The sequence below is a fragment of the Equus caballus genome, chromosome 17 (assembly GCF_041296265.1).
Source record: "Equus caballus isolate H_3958 breed thoroughbred chromosome 17, TB-T2T, whole genome shotgun sequence".
Classification (NCBI taxonomy): Eukaryota; Metazoa; Chordata; class Mammalia; order Perissodactyla; family Equidae; genus Equus; species Equus caballus.
The window spans coordinates 33516716-33538153 of NC_091700.1; the positions used below are offsets into that span (position 1 = coordinate 33516716).

The 21438-nt window shown below is 37.0% G+C and overlaps 1 long non-coding RNA gene across 3 annotated transcripts; it reads right to left on the reverse strand.

The window, feature by feature from the left end:
• Window positions 1-1730: 1730 nt before the first annotated feature.
• LOC138918503 (uncharacterized) lies at window positions 1731-18779 on the reverse strand. Of its 3 annotated transcripts, none has more exons than XR_011427944.1 (4): window positions 18528-18779; window positions 17811-17880; window positions 8669-8826; window positions 1731-3086 (listed from the first exon to the last, which is right to left on the reverse strand). It is a non-coding gene; the product is annotated as an uncharacterized lncRNA (long non-coding RNA). The 3 variants fall into 3 exon arrangements; XR_011427945.1 differs by having other exon boundaries at window positions 17451-17880; XR_011427943.1 differs by lacking the exon at window positions 17811-17880.
• Between the last annotated feature and the right edge of the window lie 2659 nt (window positions 18780-21438).

Below are 21438 nucleotides of genomic sequence, written 5' to 3' on the forward strand. Positions count from 1 at the left end.
TCCCTGGCAAAAAGAACTGTTGTAAAATTTTGAACTTCACGAGCATTTCTGTTTTTTTCTCCATGCTTACAGGGATGGAATGGCTAGAGTGTGCCGGAACAGGATATTTTCTTTCTTCCAGGTCAGTTAGGCTCTGATCATACCCCGGCAGGTTATACTCTGGTTAACTGGTTTCTTCTGAGGTCAGTCCTTGTTAAGAAGAACAGAGTTCTCTGGAGTATTTCTAAGTGGTTCCTTTTCTCCTCCGCCTACAAGAAGGATGAGGGGATTTTGCTCTGATATGTACTATGAGAACCTGGTTAGCCTCCTGGAGGTAAATTCAAAAAATTGTTGGAGGCCTCCCTATGATGGGGTCCACTTGGAGTTTTTTTTTTTTTTTTTTTTTTTAAGATTTTATTTTTTCCTTTTTCTCCCCAAAGCCCCCTGGTACATAGTTGTGTATTCTTCGTTGTGGGTTCCTCTAGTTGTGGCATGTGGGACGCTGCCCCAGCGTGGTCTGATGAGCAGTGCCATGTCCGCGCCCAGGATTCGAACTAACGAAACACTGGGCCGCCTGCAGCAGAGCGCGCGAACTTAACCACTCGGCCACGGGGCCAGCCCCTCCACTTGGAGTTTTTAAATCTCAGAGTTATCAACACTGAACCTCCAAATCATAATTACAGTTCAGGTTTTCCTATCTTGGTACTGTTTCCTGCAGTGATTTCTGCTTGTGAGTCTCTGCTCTAGTAAGCTGTGACTCCCTGCATTTGCCTGTCTGTCTCTCCAATCTTGGAGGCAGTGGTTTGCTCTGCTTTCTCACCTCTCTTATGGATACTAGAAGAGTTGTTTATTTTTCAGTCTGATTCAGCTTTTTACTACTTGTTAGGACAAAGAGGCAACTTTTAATCTCCTTACACATAGGACTGGTCCTGGAAGTCACCCTATCATTCTTGATGACTACATTTCAAAGGAATGGCTCCCAGGTACTTGAGAAAGACATATCTGGATTGTAGAACTGGCAAGAGGCTGGAAGAAGATTTACATATCAAAGGGGCAGAGAATGAATTCACAGTTGAAAGTTTTCTAAAATAAATGCTCAGCAAAGGGAGATCAGGGGCCCATAGTGAGGAAGAAATCTGTTTAAAGTTTACTCAAACTGAGGGGAACTTTGAGGCCATTTTGTTCAGAGCAACACAATGAGGTGGAGAGGAGGAAACACTATTTATTATATACTGAATATGAATCTTATGAAGTAAATATTTTTATTGTTTTTTTTTACAGATATAGAAATTGTTTCAGAGAGATTAAGAACCTTAAATTACACAGCCAGTAAGAGAAGTAGTCAGTATTTGAACCCAGATATCTGACATTTTATTGTACCAAGTGAATCATAACTCTTTTGAACTCAAGAAACCATCTGCATTGTTTTCTCATCTAATTATAATGGAAAATTCTGGATTTTATCTATGTATTATACTCTGGATATTACATGTATTTCACATTTTATTACTTTTTCAAAACACTCCTAGGCAGTGTCCCATTTGCACTTACTCATGGTATATACTGATTATTTATGAACACTTACAAAATCTGCCCTTATCCAGGAAAATCTAAAATTTGCTATCAACATATGTGGTTATGTCATAGGATCATCCAGGATGTTTGCAGAAAGTCTGAATTTTTTCAACATGTAGATCTGAAGAAGGAGACTTGACTTCAACCGGAAAATAAATATTGTGCTAACATAAATATGTGTCTCATTATAAGCCTAATGTAGACATTCAGGGATGATTGCTCACAGCAGTGCCATGTGACAAACTCACATAATAGCATGGATTTCAAGCAAGAAAATCTAATTATATCTACATGCACAATGGCTAAAATAGCACTGACATATGTATTTCCTTATCCAACATCATTATTGCATTTAATGGGAAAAATGAAAAAAAAAAATGCCGTCAAAGTTAAGAAAAATTTCCTTCAAGTCGTCTACAATAAACTGTTTACACATTTTCATTTTTCTCTTCCACAGTTGTTTAAACAGAAATAAAATAGGGGAATAGGGAGAAAAGAACTTCACAATAATCACGTCAAGCCTAATTTATATTATAGTATCACCTAGTTTGGCAAAAATATTATAAGCAGACACAGTTGTCATTATCCAAATATCTTATTCCTAATGATGCCCCAAATCATAAAAAGTATAAAAGAATATCATTTCCAAAAATATTTTATTTTCACAGAATTTCAGCCACTATGAATGACACAAATATTGACATTTTATTTAGTAATAAATAACTGAACATCATTTTCCTCTAATTTTAGATAAATACATCTAGAACATACCATTTTTTTAAAGTGCCATTTCTAGTTCTAAATTAACATTTGTATTTATTTCTATTGTTTGAGAGGAAGAATTTTCCTCTCTCTTTCAAAGGATCTGTTGGTTGATCTAATAAGCAAATTGACATGATACAGATTAACAGGAGAAAAACAAGTTTAATTTAATATGTACAGGATCCTCATATACATAAGAGGTTCCAAGAGAGAAAGGTAAAATGAGATATAAATGCCATCTTGAGCTAAGGAAAAGTATAGGGGCCTGGGGCTTCAAAGAGGAGGAGGGAAGTTCACAAAATGATAAGAAGAAGAGCAGATGTTTGGTAATTAGATGTTTTCCCTGTCATACAGATGGATCACTCAGATAAAACTTATCTCTGGTAATAATTCTTATTCTGGGAAAGACCCCCAATTTAAATTCTTCTAGGTAGTTAAGGGAGGGGCAAAGTTTTCTCTTGAACTCACACAGTCTCCAGTGCCCCTAGCTCAAAATAATGCACATGCAAAAGTGTCTTATTTTGGGAAGGCTCATTTTGAGCTTCTTCAGTCCTGCCTTTGAAACTTCTCAAAGAAGTTTCACAGTCCAGAATTTTAGTTGGTAGACTGCTCCATCTCACCAAACCAATCTCTTAGTCCTGAGAATAGATCAGTCCAGTTAAACAGTTGTGTCTCATTTCAGGAGGTGGTGATACAGGTGGGCTTCCAAAGTTAGGCCTATGGTGCAAGCAATCAGGAAAACAATCAGATGTGAACAATAAGAGGAATTTCTATGGAAACAAAAGAAAAACAATGGTTAATGACTGGAGCAAGCTATAATCCAAGTTTTTGAGTTCTGAAGGCAGCCGGTCGAGATTTCTAGATGCCCAGATGGGAGCATCTTTAGATAAAGTGACGGGCAGTGGCAATCTGACAGATTTTCCTGGTTTGCAGTTTGAATATCTCTGGTGATCTTTGTGAGTGGTCACATAGCAACAGGCATGATAATTGTCCATACATGAGCTGTTGTGGTGATTTCACTGGAATTTATATCAAGTTGTGCAACTTTATCTTACATGGCTTCAGAAAAAGGGGCAGTTTTAGTTCTCAGTGATTCCAAGTCAGAAAGGTGAGAGAAAATTGGAAATGGTTTGGAGCATTGTAGCCAAATATTGGAGGAAACTAGAAGAATTCAGGATCTAGTCCAGTTTACAGGTAGAAAACAAAAACCTCAAAGACAATTAACAGAACTAGAATCTAATCTCCACAAGTGTGTATTCCAAAAGCATCATTTTTCTTTCTACAGTCATCCTCATTTTTATCAAAGATAACCATAAATAGACATTTTTTTGCAAATTAAGCCTAGTATCATTAAATTTGGTCTGGTTATTTAAACAAATGCAGCAAGAGTAGTGATTGACCTTATAGGCTCTTTTAAATCTGCTTTACTTGAAGTTTTTTATAAGGAATCTCAAATTGAACTTTTAAAAATCTCTCAATGCTAGCTAAGCTAAGGAGTTGTCATCAGACTGCCTGCAATGCCTATAGATTTCAGTGAGAAGATTTCTCTTCTTGAGGTCCCCAAAATATCCTGAGTTTCCTACACCTGCTGGGTAGTGACCTTCCTTACTCACCTGGTTAGGCTGTTGGGAACCCTGTTAGCAAGATATCAGTCTGTTTTTTCCAAGGGGCTTTATTGCTTCCATAAAGCCAACCTCAGTTCCTTACAGGGTTTTTTTTTTTTTTTGTCATATCTGAGTTTATGCATGCCTCTCTGAAAAAAGACATTCTACTCAAAGCCTTGGTAACATAAACAATACTTCCAGTTTTGTCCTGTTACAAGGAGAACAGATTCTTATTGAACTTATACAAATAACTATATTGCCATACAAATAAGAATACTCAGAAGAGTTTCTGTATTCTGGAGGGAACAGGTAGGGAGAAAAGACAAATATTTCAATTCTGCTTATAAAATGTACCAAATTATAATAATAGTTGGCTTAAGAGGAAAGGTTTCCCTATATCTGGAAAGCAAAAGATTAAGAAACCAACAATAAAATTCATTAAAAAATTACAATCCTCTTCCTCAGTTCATTCAGTTTCATGTAATTGATACTCATTCTGCTTGAATCTAGTTTCCCTCCCTTCTGTATATTCTTACTCAGTTTGGTTTTATGACCTTAAAATTACCAGCAAAGTCCTTTCCATGAATCTCTCTGAAGATGACAACATTTTTGTGGAAACACATATGCAAGACTATCTGAGTAAAACAGTTACTCTCTGTGAATGACAAAGACTTAAAAATCGCCATGGTTAAAGATCTGACAAGAGTTCATTACAATGAAATTGATAAAGATATTTGATTACTTCTGTGACATACATTGTAGGATATTAGCTAGAATTATGACTGATAATGTTATATCAAGACATATCAAATTTCCAGGAATTTCACAGAATTTCTGGAACTCATAACATTTACAGATACAGACACAACATAAAGAAGGCCTAGTAAACTTGACAATGCTTCTCATGTAATTTAATATATCAAATAAGTCTAATTAGTGTAACTGCTCTCTTTTTATAAGGAGAGAGAGCAAATCTTTTGCAACATTTAAGCGTCCCTCTGAAAAGTCCCAAAGTTATTTTCAGGTCAAAAAGACTTAATTTAGAATTTGGTTTTGGAAACTGTGTCAAACATATTAAAAGGTTTTGGGCACTTGACTAAAAAGGATCACAGATCATTATGAAACAATACTTAATTATCCGTTTGACCAAAATGACAATAAAAGATTTTAACGGCAAGTACAAAAGGTTACACAGTTGTGAGCAAAACCAATCAAACACCTGATAAAGCACAGAAAGTTATTTTGATAAAACAAAATTTTTGCTTTCCTTTTAAAATCTCTTATTAGGAGCATACTGGTAGTACAGGAAAACTTTGTCCTTTTGGCAGATGAAAGAGTATTAAGCTTTAATTTTATATAAGAACATTACTGATAGTAAGGCTTATTTTTAAAACCCTTATAATAATAATTCAACTTTAGTCAACTTGCTCACACAAGGTAAAATTCTCTCTGTCTTTCTCTTTTTTTTCTTTCCATTCTGAAACAATCGGGACAAAATTGCTTTCATATCTCTTGACAAAAGCACAGTTCCATACCTCCTACCTTTTTTTTTTAGCCAAAACACATCCTACTTTCCCTGTCTACAGAGTTGTTTCCCTATTTTTAGTAGCTTTAATTATATATATTAGAATTTTTACTCCTTAGAAACTTTAATTTCTAGTGAAAACTAAGAAGTAAGCAATGGTGAACTCTTTTACATTATTATTCTGTAGATTGGCAAACATAAATACATTTTATAATTTATAGAAATATATGATTCTTTCATAGGAAAGTTCCTCAGCTTGGCACAAAACATATTTACTGATAGACCCAAATAACCTTAGTTTCTCTGTACCAGGAAGTAAAAGTGAATAAATCTATGTTTCATAATTAATGTTTCAGTATTTTACCTTATTTGGAAATAATCTAGATAGTTAAGAAATTTCCATTATTTAACTTAGCAAAACTCTGAAGTTTCAAGTTACCAAAAAGATTTAGGGAGCTATTTTTAAATACAGATACCAGTAAACATAATTATTGCTAAAAAGCTCACCTAAAATCTCTTTTATCTTACTTACACCTATTTAATTTACTTGTTTTAGCAACTATATTTAGATTACCCATAAAAATTTCATGAGACACTAGACCAAGTCAACCATCATACCAAGCTATTTTTCTTGCTGACAAATTTTGTAACAGAGATAACATGGGCTTATTTGACTAATAAACCCAGGTAGAATCAAAAGTGGTAGGTCTGCATTATTTTCAGTCTTGATAACTCTAAGATATGTCTATTTTAATCAAACTAGCAACCTTAAATTAGCTTTAATATCAAATGTTTTCCTAGGTCACATGAAGCTGAAAAGCATTTGATCTAGTTTGAATACCAAATTTATATAAGTGCTTGTTTTGTTTAAGCCAATTAGAGCTCTTTTACAAAGTAATTTTAATAATACTCTCTGGAGGTAGGAAATACTGCACACCTACAGCACACATATATAGACACGCAAGAACATCCAGACAGTGCAGAGATCTCATAGCTTTTGTTTTAAAATTTTAACTGTGAGATGGGTATTTGTGGAGAGTTGACACAAGATTTGTATTTGTCCTTGACAAATAATCTTATGGAAGCTGTGGAGCAGCTTGTATTTTTAAAAAGAACCACTTTTCTTTTTTCTTTTTTTTTCCAGTTCTCTAGAGCTGTATTTTTAGTTTTGCAAGGATTTATAAGATAAGGACAGTTGCTTTTAGTTCCTCAAAGAATTGGGTTGTAGCCTAAATGACATTATAGATCCACTCGTATAACTATATTATCCTCTTTAGTAAATTCTTTCACAAGGTCTTTTTTTCCCCCCTCTTGGTTCATTTCACTTAGAGGAGAAGGCCAAAACATTCTTTTTATTAAATCAGGCTCTGAATATCAGCTATGGCCCCCACGAGTTCAGGCTGACCAGTGGCCTCCCATCTTATTTTGTGCCTTTTTATCTATACACTATTCTCAAGAGGTAATCCATTTACAAAAACTTTTGAAGATCACCCCTGAGTTTAAGAAATTCTTTAACTGTGGCCCTTAGTTGGGATTTGACCCAAAAGTAAAAAGTATCTGAGGAAGATTGCCTGCAGCCTCAGGTGATCTTCTTTAAAAGGTAACTGCTTAATAGTCTCTTCGGGATGCAAAAGCAGTTCAGTCAGAGAATTAGTAAAATGTGAATATTCGGGTAAAGAATGTGGAGGGGAACAGTAGAAGTCACATGAGTCTCGTGGGTCTCCTTCTTAGGTACCTCCTGTGTCTTCAATTTCTCATTTGCCTTTTATAACAGATATTTCAATGAAACTATTTTGGAATTCTGAAGGCTTTTGGGGGCTCCTACTTACCAATTCCCATTCTGATCTGGAGGCCCTCGCTTTAAGTTTACTTTTTAAATGATCTTATCTAATTGGAACGTTCCTCATAATGGCCTTTATAATTTTAAGTTGTAATTTCTCTGAGGGCTGGCAGCAGTTTGGTAGGACCCTAGCCACAAATGGAGTTTAATCCACATTTCAGTCTAACCATATCTAGCCACAAACGGGGTGCAACCCACATTTCTGTCTGGCCATATTTTGGAACCCCCAACCTGATGGTTGCTAAGCCAAATTTTCAGGACACAAAGCAAACTTAGTAAGATTTTGGCAATTTTTAAACAGATATTTATAGCTTCCAGGACCATAATTCTTAGATATTTAAGATTTTTTTATTTGCCTAATTTCCAGATAGTTCCTCTCTCTCTTTTCCCTCCCTTTCCTTCTTAAGTGCAGGACAATTGTACTTCCGATGTGCTGATTTTTTACAATATCTGCAAATGTCTGAAGGCAAAAAAGAAGGGGTCTGTGCAGACTGACTTTTGTTCTAAATCGAATTTCTGTTCTTTCATCTTAGTGAGTCCCTAAGTCTAGCTGTTATACCAATGAGAGAACTGTTTATGGTGAGAGCTCCCTTTAATTTCTTTTCTTTTGAATGTAACCAATTCAAAAGAACTATCATCTGCCCACTGATGAGTAGGTTCTTATACTAATCTCAATAGCAACTCAAACCAATAAGCTTTTTTAAAGCTTAGCCAAAGGCACAAGAGGTGTCTGCCCCATAGGAGAGTGCAAAAAAACCCAATCCTCACAAGATCCAGAAAGTCTACTCCCAAAGATAGCCTAAGAAAGCAAAGGCCTTCATTCCACATTTGGTAAGGATGGTGTAGTGAAAAATAGTGTCTCCTGTTTCCCATAAGAATGTGAGGCACTTCTGGTCATAGACCCCTGATCTGTGACACAGGGCAGATGCTACTGGAATAGGACTTTTCCAGCAATGAAGTTTGAGACAACAAAGGCTCCTAATGGACTGGGACCCCTTATAACAAACTCCCCTGAGAGCTGGCTTGGCCAGACAAAGAGAGTACTGCTTGGAACCCCAGTCTATTTGACCGACCACCAGACACACCCCAGTAAGTGCTCCTTCCAAATGGTGGAGACCAAAGAGAATATTCTCACTGGTCAAAAAGTCAAGCTCTTAGTACACAGAATGACACAGCAGACAAAGGGTAACAATGACCATCTCTGGGAGAAAAAGGATCAATAACCAAGTTGCTAAACCCAAGGAACTAGCTACACAAATATTTTTTCCTGCTAATTTAAACTTAAAAGAGGCAAAAAAAAAAAAAAAAAAAGGACTCATAATTCTGCTTTCACCAGACTCTGCAGGTACAGATCCAAGAGTCTAACATGGTAAGACTTCTTACCTTTTGCTGGCGCTTGTCAGAGGTCCCAGGATCTTTCTACTGTAGCAGCTTTGGGGTGAACAGTGCCAAGCCAGGAATATCTCTGGCTGGCTTGCCAAAACTGTTGGGGAGGATGAATTTTCATCTGCCCTTCGAAGGTTCTTTTGGCTGGTCTAATACTTGAACAGACATGAGACAGATTAACAGGAGGAGAACAAATTTAATTTTTTACATACAGGAACCCCATATACCAAGTGAGGTTCAAAGACAGAAAGGTAAAATGAGGTATATATGCCATCTTGAACTAAGGACTAGGATAGGGGCCTGGGGCTTCAAAGGGCAGGAAGGAAATTTATAGGATGATAAGAAGAGCAGATGTTTGGTAATAAGATGTTCACCCTGCCACACAGATGGGTCACTCAGATAAATAAAATTTATCTCTGGTTAATAACTCTCATTCTGAGAAAGACCCCCAATTTAAATTATTCTGGGTAGTTAAGGGAGGAGAAAAATTTTTCTTAAGCCTGCACCTTGATTACCTTTAGCTCAAAATAACCCATGTGCCAAAGTGGCACATTTGGGGGTAGCTCATTCTGAATCCCTTTTGTGTCTTAGGTGTTTGTACTCGCGTGGATTCTTTTTATTCTTGAAGGGAAATTTTCCACTTAATCTGTTTTATTAGTTCATAATACTTTAATGAAATGATTGAAATTTGCGACATTTTTGAGTCATCATACTCCATTCTTGTGTACTTGCTTTTGATGACGAACATTAAGGGTATGGCCTGTAGCTTTTTCCACTCTTTGATCTAGTAAATTAACAGCTTACATACTCGTAAGCTTTGGCAAAGGCCCTTGCTGAAGAGCTGTCAAATTTCCAGGCCCACATCAGATGCCATTTGAGCAGTGCACAGAGGGAGGGAGGAAAGCAGAGAGACTCAGAACTATGGAAAATGCACAGAAGCCAATAGAGACGCTAGCTGCTGAGTCATTAGGGACTCCCACAATGAGTATAACAATGAAATGGGCGTGATCTCTAAATCTCAGAGAATTAGTTCATGTTTAAATCTCATTTGCTCTTTCTATTAAAACACAGACTATTGCATTTTAGAAATAGAGTCTATTTTAAAGATGATATTATTAACAAGAAAATCAGATGGAGAGGGAGAAGAGATTGAAGAAGTCATAACCTTTCTCAGCAAAAGCTTTCTTGTCCATAAAATAAAGAATTATGATAGAGTGCCTGTAAGGTCACTTCTGCTGTTCAATTTTTATAACTCTATAAGTCTGTAACTATAATAATTTATATACAAATCTGCATTTTATAAAAACATTTGTATGTTTGTTTTATGAGGAAGTGTGTAAATTCAGAATCTGAGCCCCAATATTTTTGCATATTGTTTCTTCACTCTACTTCTGTTTTATCTTCAAATTCCCTTCTCTGAACCTTCCATTTCTGAATCTTCCTAAATATAGAAAAGGCTTCCCATTTGCCAGCAGTCCTGGCACTAAAGATCAACTATTCACAGGAAATTCTATCTTACTGACCTCATTCTGGAAGGAACTCTCCAGTGAAGTTCATTTTGTCAAGGCTTTGATGAATATGTGGGGGGTTGCTATTCTTTAAAGTATTCCTTCAAGTATGATTGAGAAACGACGTAATTATAAATATTATATATAAAATATATAAGAGGCTAAATGAGGACTCTTCATTGTTCACAGTTAAAAGCACACACAATTCCTATATTATTTTTACAATGAAAATAAAAGACAAAGAAAATAGAAATCATGGAAGTATAGTGTTTGTCAAGAATAGAATTCTTAATTTTGTATTGTTTTAAATAAGTAATTTGGTATTTTTATTATGTTTTATTCAATATATGTCCAGGTTTTACTTACTTTAGTATTTGATATCCGGGTACAATGTTAAGCCCAAAATTAAGCCTAGAATCAATTCTGTATCATTGGTTTGATTGAAACTCACATATATGTTGAATATTTATTTGAAGTTCATTGTCTCTTACAATGTATGTTTCTTTTTTTCATTATTGTTCCCACTGTAAACAGAGCACCTTTTGCAGAGGTCTTACTCTACCTTAAATTAGAAAACTATCTGCATCGTATTTTTATCATGACTTTGTCATATTGGCTTGGCTCAATTAATTTCTGTATTATTTTTGAATCACCTTTCTCTTTACAACTCTTCTAGAATTTCAACAGCTTCTTTTTCCATTTATAAATTAGAATAGAGTGTAAGTCAAAATCAGTTTTATCCATGAAATAAAGTTAGAAAGATAACTTTTGCTTAAAATGGGAACACTCTCTCCCTCTCTCGTTTGCCTTGTCCAGTTAGTTGCCAAGTCCTGTATCTTCTACATTTCTCGTGTATCCATCTAACTCCTCTACTTTATTCCTGCTTCCTCTTTCAGGCCCCTTTTTCTTATTGTTTAGGTCACTGCAGTGAATATCCAAGCTATCTCTCACTTCAGTTTTTCCTTCCAATTCATTCTGGATACAGCTGTCAGATTAATGTTCCTGAATACTTCTGACCTACTAGAATATCACCAATGACTCTCAATTTCCAAATAAATAAAATTTATACAACCTAGCCTGACAAAGACTCAAATCTATCATTTTAATTTTTTTTTCTCACTGTCCTCCTTAGGATTTCTTCTGAGTTAGTAACGTCCGGTTAATTATACTAATTATAATACCTCTGGACATTTTCTGTACTTTCCTACCCCCATTTTTTGTTCAAGTTCTTCCCATTTTCTGGAAAATCTCTCCCTTCCTATATCTATTTGCCCGAATCATAACTACAATCGGGGCCAGATCACATGGGGTCTCCCAGGCTGGCTATGATCTTTCAATTTTCTGCTCCTATATAGAGGTTTCAACTGTATTTCTCTTAGTGACACCGAGTACTTCCTGCATTGCATATTATTTACTTGTGTACATGAGGACTTTCTCCTGGGGAGCCACGTTCCTTGGAAACAGATTTAAGACTCCTTTATTTTGTATTTGGGATTGAGAAATACTTATTTTTTTAATCTCATAATGTGTCCAGATACTCAACAAATATCTGATAAATGACTGACGTACTCTTTGAGTGAAAGGATGAATAAAGAAATGAGGAAGAGTATTTTGAAATGAGCACTTGAGTTTTGAGCTGATGGTTTTGCTTTTCCCTCTGAAGCAATTATGGGATTGTTACTACTGGGAGAGAGGAAGGGGAACTGGAGAAAGAAGTTTCAAGTGACACTCGAACATTTTTAAGAACAGATATAGCTTGTGGTCACATTATGTTTAATAAAGGAATAACAGTCAATGCCTCTTTCCAATGTGGTTAAGAAAGAGTTGGAAACTGAAGTGGTCCAGGTCAACTTGGTTTCTAAATTTTTTTCCAACAGCATTTTTCTGTTAAGTCTCTGAATTTGAGGGACTGCATGACGGAAGAATCCTATAAGTTTAATTACAAGGCTGTTTTTATCATATCAGAAAGATAGTCTTTTTACAGATTTAAAATAACTGCAAGTGGATAAAATGGGGGAATATAGACAGAGACCAAAAGAATATAAAGAATATAAATGGTAACATAAAAAAACCCCTTGCAATCATCAAATAGACATTGGATACTGAATTTGACGGTGTGAATTTATATGGCTGTCTGCCCCCTATATACTTAGAAAGGGGTCAGGAGCTATAGTGAGCTGTTCAATCAACTGAGGCAGTGAGCCATGTTATTATCATTAGAAGGACAAGTTATTTGTTGGAGGTGAATTATCTCTTCTGGAGAATCAAGTGCTATTTGATAAGTTGTGTCTCACTATTTCTACCTAAGGACAATATATTATATTTAAATTGATTTCTCTGATGAATTTGTGTATATGTACGACTTAAAGACACAGTGGTTTTTAATGAACAAAGAAAGGAGGAGATTACTTTGGTCATTCATTTCAAGCAAATAGTTTGGTGAATCTAACTCTTCTGTCATGCAGGTGAGTAGTTTTCAAGCAATCTATGTTTAGACTCAGTGTCTTACCTCCTTAAAAACACCACAGAGGATGATCACAAAATGACTTGCATTCACGCAAATGGGTATAATGGATATGTCATTTTGCGAGCTGGAATCAGTTAACTATAAATTACAAAATTCACATTTATTGACCAATGTGTGCCAGGAACTGTGTTAAGCTATTGTACACATATTAACTCAATTGACCCTCACATATTCTGTATTTTAATTCCTATTTTATAATCAAAGGAACTCAGACAGGGTGGAAAATAATGAGGAAAGGACAATTTTGTTACTTTTATCAATATAACATAAAATTTTTATGGTGCTTCATCATTCCTATTTTCATTTGAATCTTGGATAAATCCAGTGGGATAAGCAGGGCAGGGACTTTGAGGAAAATGAGGCATTGCTCGAGCTCACCCAACAGGTAAATGACTTAGCCTACAAACCAACACAGATCCCTAGATTTTGATTGTTCAAAACTTCTCATCTCTGAATCGTACTGAAGTGGTTAAACCCAAAGGAAATAGAAGTGAGAAGCAAAATTTGAGGAAGAAACCCTGGACAAAGGCATCCCTACCGTGAATAAAACTTGCCTCTGGATTGGGCATCTATTGAGAGGATGCAGGTATTTGCTCATTGCCCTTCATCAAAAGTGCAAGTCAGGTCACTGCTTGAGATGTGTGCTTTGGGTCTGTGCACTGTACTTTAAGAGGGACAGAAGACACTGGGGATCATCAAGAGGAGAGTAGCCAGCTTCGTGAAAGAGACTTGAATCTCTATCATTTCTGAGAATGATAGTCACTGGGAATGTTCAGCTTGAGGAATGAAAAGTTTTCTGGGAAGAATCAGGATCATGTGGACAGAGTAGAATCATTATCCAAGCCCTGTGGGAATGTCCAGGATAGATGGATAAAATTACAGAAAATGAGTTTTCATTTAACGTAGAGAGAGTAACTAAAATATTTTAACTGTTCAGATGATGAGGCTTTACTTTAAGGTATCAAGAGCAGGCTAAACTTTACTAACAGCAACAAGGGCAATAATTTCCTTGGGTATTATTGCTACTATTAGTGAAGCAATGCCAACTGTATAATGTAGAAATTTATTTGCATTTATAAGTAAGAAACAGGTTCAGAGAGGTTAAGCAGTTAACTCAAACACAGGTGACGACTAGCTGTTAAGAGTCTTTTGTACTGGTTGTGGGGTTGGACTACAGGACACTTTCAACAGTAAGACACTATTATTCTGTAAAATGCTGTCTCACTTGAGCGCCTCATGAAGAATCAACGTAAAAGGCACTCAGGGGCCTGAGACATAAATGGAACACTATTGACAATGAAACACTGACCCTTCACAAACCAACAGTACTGATAGGTATGGGTTCAAGAAATTAATAAGAATAAAGTGGTAAACACCACTGCCTCATTCCCCAAAACATGAAGTGAGAGAAGGCAGAGACTCAGCAAGGGTAAATCATGGGACTAGTTTTTAAGTGGGAGAGATGTTTCACTCATGGTTTAGTAAATAAAGAACTGACGAGGATAAATGCATAGTTAGAAAATATGAAAAGGGAAAAGCTAGAAAAATTGGTCAGGTGTGTACACTTGCTATTTGGTCTCTGATAATTTTTTACACATTAAAAGGGGAAAATAGAAGGAAAATGATCCCTGTACCAGGCTGAGATTCAAGAGACCATGACTTTTATCCCTAGTAAAACTCAGTACAATGTCTAATCCTGATTCTGTGATTATGTCTGTAAACTGACCCTGGTCCAGCACCCAGCCTCTCCCTCCAGGCCCATCTCCATCCCTTGTTCCTTGTGTGCACCAATAATAGAACCCAGTGGGTAGCCTTGGAGTAATGATTTTAGACATTCCAACATTAACTTCTAGATGGTTTATCAAAAAGTTAGTCATTCCTTAGAACAATAAAAAATAAGTTTATCAGAACTATGTCTGCTGTGACTCTCCGACTTCCTGAAGCCTAGCATGAGAAACTTGGCAGTTCATGGAAAGAACTAGCACATAACTTCAGCTACTTATACCACTGACCCAAAATAACAGTGTCTTAAACAAAATGGAGTTTCATTTGTCTCTCATGTAAAAGTTAGAGGAGAGCAATTCCACTTGGTTGCCAGAGACCCAGGAGATTTCATTATGTGGCTATACAGTGTCTACAGTGTTGTCCTGACCCTCACGGTTTTCCGTGTTCCACTTTCCAGGTAGCAAGATGAAGGAAAGCGGAAGAGGATGGCATGTCTCTCCACTTCAGGTTGCAGACATCCCATTAACCTGAACTTAGTCACATGCCATATCTATCTATGAGAGAGACAGAAGTATAATCTTTATTTTGAGTGGTCATGTGAAGCAGATAAAAATTCTATTACTATGAAAGGAAAGAACGAATTAATGAGGAAGCAAGTGTCTCTATGGAAACCTGGCCACCCACGCATAAACCTGGACTCTTTCTGTATCTTTCAAGCACTGTAATTTTCAATAAAACCACACTCTAGTCATTTTCTAAAAAGTACACATCAGTGTTCTTGCTATACAGACATTCTCAATATTTAATTTGGCCAATTTATTAAAGGCAGCCTTTGGGGCAGGCCATATGGGTGCATTTAGCTGTGGTGAGCCAGTCATTTTAGTAAAGGAAACGTCTGCACAAGGAAAGACATTGCTGAGAGAGCCCAGTATGGCTCAGACTGACGAAAGCTCCCTTTCACAGACTACATTAGACACAGCGATTTTGGGGGGGAAGGGGTAGGTGGGGAAAACCTGATGCTCTAATTAGGGAATTGATGAACTATTGTAAATTTTAACTAATGTCTCTAAATAAGCAAAGAGAACAGACTTTTCATGATGTAATCATGAATGAATCAAAATCTCAGTGGTAGCTGATAATGAGTAGACTGACTGGAGAATTCTTAGGAGGCAGAAGGGACAATCTAAAAATATTGAGAAGATGCACCAAGTATTAGGTGAGAAAAAACCTGCAAGCCAAGACAGTAATAAAAACTAGGGAAAATAGCGGTTTACTAAGGAGTCCAAAGTTGGCAAGAATACCATAATATTCTCCAGAATACCTTCAACCCCATAGAGTCCACCGATAAAGTGATATTCCATCCCTTACATGTCACAACATCTTTATATCCTCTTATTTCAAATTTAGAAAATAAGGATATCCATATTCTGAACAGTAGTTCATCTGAGTGGAATCAGCCTTTGGCAATTGTATTCAGCAGCATTTTTAGGAGAGTGTTACATTTCACGATGATATTATCAGAGGCTGGGAATTATTTAAGCTCTTCTTGACTATATCCTTTCTATCTCTGAACATTTAAAAAGAGCTCTTTTTTCTTGCCAGTGAAAGCACCTGAGAAAATAAAACCTTTTGATTTTATGTGGCTCCTTCCAAATATTTTGCTGCAGATGACATTTTATTAGACTTGGGTTCACTAAAAAAGAACTTTATAAATACTCACACAAAGATGGCTTTCATTCTGCTTGCATCCAGATGTATACATTGCACACATGTGCAGATGCCACGCAAGGGAGAAATTTACTAACTGTTTAGTTATTGTTGCACACAAACTTTGCTGAATATATATAAAAGTGTTGGCTTGAAGATTGTCTAGTAAGTTGATTTTTGTTTAAATTATAAGAAATAATTGAGTCTATTGTCATACTTGAAGAAAACCAGTAGGGTTTTCTCCTCAAAAGTTCTTAGGTTGAAAGTCCAGAGAACTAGGATGAGAGCTGTTTTTGTTTCCAATTACGTGCATTTTAAATCAGCTAAGTCAATGATCTCTGATAAGATTTTCAAATAATCACAATTAAGATTTTCTTCTTTTCTCATAAATGATAATAGAAGCTACTTATTCCAATTCTATTTCTTTCAACTCTGTGTGTAATAGCATTTTTAATTTTCAAATTCTATAAGGCATGAGTACTTATTATCAGCATTTTAATATTTATATATATTTTTAGTCAAAATTTTGTGATAGTGGCCAAGTAGTTTTTTTGATTAAAGCAGTATTGTAATTTGAAAAAAATAGTAGATGCGTTTGAGGGTTCACTGCAGATTATAATCTATTTCTGGAAGCAGTCAACTGGAAAAAAACAAGAGAGAACAATTCCAAGTTTTTGACCAACATCTTTAAAATATAAGGACATCATTTCCCTCAGGGAAACAATGAAACCAACTAATGGTAAAGTCGCTTAAAAAACAAAACAAAAAAACCAACAAAAGCAACAAAAAAAACCCTTCAACAGAGAACTTCCACAAAGATTTAAACCATATGAATCGACTTTGAAAAGTGTGACTTAACTGTCCGTTTTTCCTTAAAAATGAACCAAGATAGTGTGCTTTGATTTATAAGCAAAACCAATAGAAACCTTGAGTTTTATGTGGTTAGAATTTGAGAATGAGTGATCGAGATAGAAAGGGAGAACAAGCCTTGGGAAAAGCACATCCTCATTTCTGTAGGTTAGTTTCCTTCAGGGTGTAGAAAGATTATTTCTCTCGAAAAAGATTCTGATATTAACTGGCATGCTTTAGGAAGAGAGCTTTTCGTATACGAAGTTCAGACTTACTAAATCAAATGCTCCCAGTGCTGTGTTGAGAAGCAGTGAAAGCAAGCAAAGAATTAGCAGGCTTAATGCTTGGCTCACTCCGCTTTCTCTTCCTTAGCCCTCTGAAATCACTGTTGTGTCCAAACCAAAACTTAGAACAGAAGCTCTCCTATAACTATAACGCTGCCCAACAAATGCCCTGTCCTTACCTCCCCACTCTTCAGAAAGTTTTCTGGTCGCCTCAGCTCACAAGTGCTCCTTCAGAAAGGGAAGCTCTCCTGAAACGCTAGACAGAGTCCAGCTATATTCAACAAACACTAATTTTCTTCTGTTACAAACATCAAAACTACAATGCCCATCCTTATATGTCTTTGATGTTGAAATGCTGTTCATTTGGTCAAAATTGCCTAATTTCGCCTTTCCCCTTTGAAGCCTAGATCTTTGAATTTTGATGGAAATGCCATGAATCTATAAGGTATCAGTCCTTCACTTGTGAGCTGCCTGTTTGTTTACCAGAGCCCCCCTGATTGCGGAATAATGCAGCAAAAATATATAGGGCAGATTCCTACCAGAAACAGTGCAGCCAGAGAGATCCACCAGCATGCAGGGAAAGACCCATCTAGTTGGGGCAACCTGTATCTGTGGAAAATAACACTAAATCATACAGAACATCATTCCAAATGTATTGACGTTAAGGAATTTTAAATAAGAAAGATAGTCCGAGCCCATAAGGTGATACAGAAAAATTAAGCGATCTTATTAGCAGAATTGTTGGCAGAGAATGACTGTGCTGGAGTGACTTTACAATTGAGTTTCTGATTGAGTTCTGGCGGCAGTCTCCTTGAGAAGTGCTCCTTTGCAGATGATCACCTCCAGCCAGAGGCAGCCCGCCCTTTTCCACATGTGCTATGTTGGGAAAGATGGTGGAAAGCACAGCCATGGGGTAACAGACAATCTCTGTCTAAAAAGAAGCCAGGTGTCACTTATTGGAACCATCTGAGCTGCAGAGACTGTGGGAATACCAAGATACTGTTTTCGATGGCCTGCTATTTTATTGTCTTCAGGACGAAATAAAAGATAGACATACACTCATACACACACACACACACACACACACGACACACACACATCTTTTGTCCTCACCAGAAAAAAATGCTGTATTGGAGATTAATACTGGGAAGGAATAAGCAGACGTTTGACAAAACATCCAATCCTCTCCTTGCCAAATGAGTGAAGCATGCAATAATGGAAACTTGGGAATTAAAAAAAAACATAAAACAACTCACCTCCCACTCCATTGATCAATAGTACCCATGGAACAACTAATAGTTGAAAAAATCCTTTGACTCAAAACCCTCTGTGAAAATAGAAAAACAAAAGGCTTTGTCATTTCATTGGTGTTTCAGTCCCAAAGCATTGGTCCTTACGTAGGGATGGGATTCCTCATTCAATTTAAATGTGCCCTTTGAGGTAGATGTTTTGGCAACTGCTTCTGGACTTTTCATTTTGAGTCAGCTGGGCAGGGTTTCTACATCCTATTTGCCTCTCTCAGAAGGAATGAAATTTCTTCAGATTATTTTTGGTTTATTCTTGTGGTGAAGCTATGACATCAATATTTTGGAGCTAGAAGGAAATTCCATATTTGGTCTTCAATGGCTGACTTAAAGATGTATGTGGGCCAAATCTAATGCTGGTTTAAACAGGCTTCCCACTCAGATGGTTTGGAAAGTAGGCTGTGGTAAGCGCTGTCTGATTTAGAGGTTTCTTTTAATCCTGCTACTTCCTGTCATACATCAGGGGCTGTCAGTACATCACAGATGTGTCTGGAAAGAAGATGAGTGATATAAGCAGGATAAAATCTGAAAGAGTGGTGAGCAACTTTTCATTTTTCCACATTGCCCAATAACCTCACCCCTTCTCTCCCAAAAGATTATCTGACCTTTTTTTTTTCATTCAAAATGAGTCAAAAGTATTTGAATCCCATGGGTTAGCAGTAAATTCTTACATCTCAGATTGTCTTCATTGAATAGAAAGATTTCAATGGGGAAATTGGCACTCATTTAAGGCAACAAAATTATAGCACCAGACCACCTTTAAGAATTAGTAACAAGAAAGGCAATATTCCATTATTTATGCTGTAAGCTTATTTAGTCTTTTAGAATTTATAAGTGAGTTCACACTCACTCTCATTTCATCTTCAGAGTAGGAAGATGAGGTTTAGGAAGATGAAGTGACGATGACTCACATAAAGAGACAGCTAGTGTGTTCCACCAAAGGCAATATTCCCACAGAAGATGTGCTTGGCACCGACCCTGGGCTGTATGATCCATTGCTGTCTGATAAGATATTGTTACTCTCAATCCCCTTAAGCCAAGTATCTCTTGATAGGGCCACCCATTCTTCCCAGGGTAGTTTAATATCCTTTAAACTTTAGTTTCTCAGGCCAGTGCCACTGGTGTCCTAGAAGGCTGGATCCTAGAAGCCAGGAGCACTCTGGCTACTCTGAGAAGTTGCCCTGTTTTGGACTGGCTCATGGAGCCCTGGGGTCAAGCCTCCCGTGTCCCTGTCCCCTGTCCCAGAAGCAGTGGCACAGGGTTTCTGATCCATGGGGTCATCTGCTTCTTAAATCTCGAACCCTAACCCCCAGGTGGAGAAGTCTCCCTGAGGCTTTTTTCCCTTTGCTCTTCACTGGATGAAATAATTCCTTTGGGATTAGACCCCAGGCTGTCCAGTAATGCTGGGCAGGCTGCATGTGGCATGTGTAGATAAAATTCCTTTGGAGAAGAAGTTTGCTTTAACTCCCCTCTACCATTCCCAGCACAAATATTAGTGATTCTACTTATACTCTTTAATATTTTGCATTCATACATTGTTTTATAATTGTCAGTTTCCACATACATCTTTTCTTTTAATTGCACTTCTATTGTATGACAAATATAATCTCCTTTACAGATTAGAGACCATAGATTGTAAGCTCCTCCAGGGCAGGGACATCAACAGTCTTGTGCTCCATTGTGTCTGCATGGCCTGCCACAGTATATGAGCCCAGTGATTATCTGTTGATTGCATGAGCAAATGAGGGATGAGGCGCTCAGGGTCCCACAATCCACAATGAGCAATATGGACTTTTGTCACCGACAAGTTGTTATTTAACTTCTGTTCAAACATATTCAGTGATGAGAAATTCATTACCTGCCCAGGGAGTTTTGGTGTAGATCTTTTTTAAATTTTATTTTATTTTATTTTATTTTGGTTTGGCTTTTTGGCTGTTTGTTTTTGCCTGCACAGCTCCCTAGTGTTGTCTTTTCTGCTTAGAGTGATTCTGCTGGTGTCAATCATGGTTGCTGTGCTCTTAGAAATAGGTGTGTAACCCAGGGTAAGTCTCTCACAGCATCCATCTGCTATCTATAGTGATTGGTCCAAGAAGTGACTACGTTGGGAGCCAAGCAGACTCAGGGGCGGTTCTGTATTATAACTCAGAAATGGAAGATGGAAGGTGGAGGGCTGCCTTCTTTTCTCTGTGATTTCAAGCTCTAGTAAGCCTGGTGCTTGCTTCCAGTGGCCCTCTTAGTTTTCATGTATCAGGAGGCTGCCTGAGAAAGAAACCAAACACCAAAGAGATGCACGTTCAAAAACGGACGGCACGATGACACTGAACCTCTGAATGCCCTGTACCCAAAGCTAGCTCCACCCTTGTGTTTCTCAAGTGTGTGTTCCAAGAAGTCCTCCTTTACTTTATTTTTCTGTTTTCCCACTTATGAACAAACCAGAGATCTAAGTAATATGGCAACCTATCCCATAATGATGCAGTTTTGACTTTGAGAATATTTTTCTCTATATGGAGCCCAGATGCCCTTTTTTGGAGACAGGCAGAAAACTGTGTCTCTTCTTTCATGTAACGATGTTTCTTACACTTAGAGAAAGTTACTCTGTCTTTTCTGCAGCATTTGCCTGTGTCTTCTGTTCTCCAGCCTCTGTGTTCAGTTGCTTCAAATTTTCTTCAGTGATATACTTTCCCACACCATCCTAGTTGCTGGCCTTTCAATTTGCCCATAGATGTCTCAACGTGGGGGAGAATGAAACACACTAGTCAGAGCAACACAGAGTAGGATGATAACCTTTTTGTCCATACATTGTATTCTTTCACTGTTTCCTGAAGTTCTCACTGGTATTTTCTTTTCTTTTTAATATCATAGT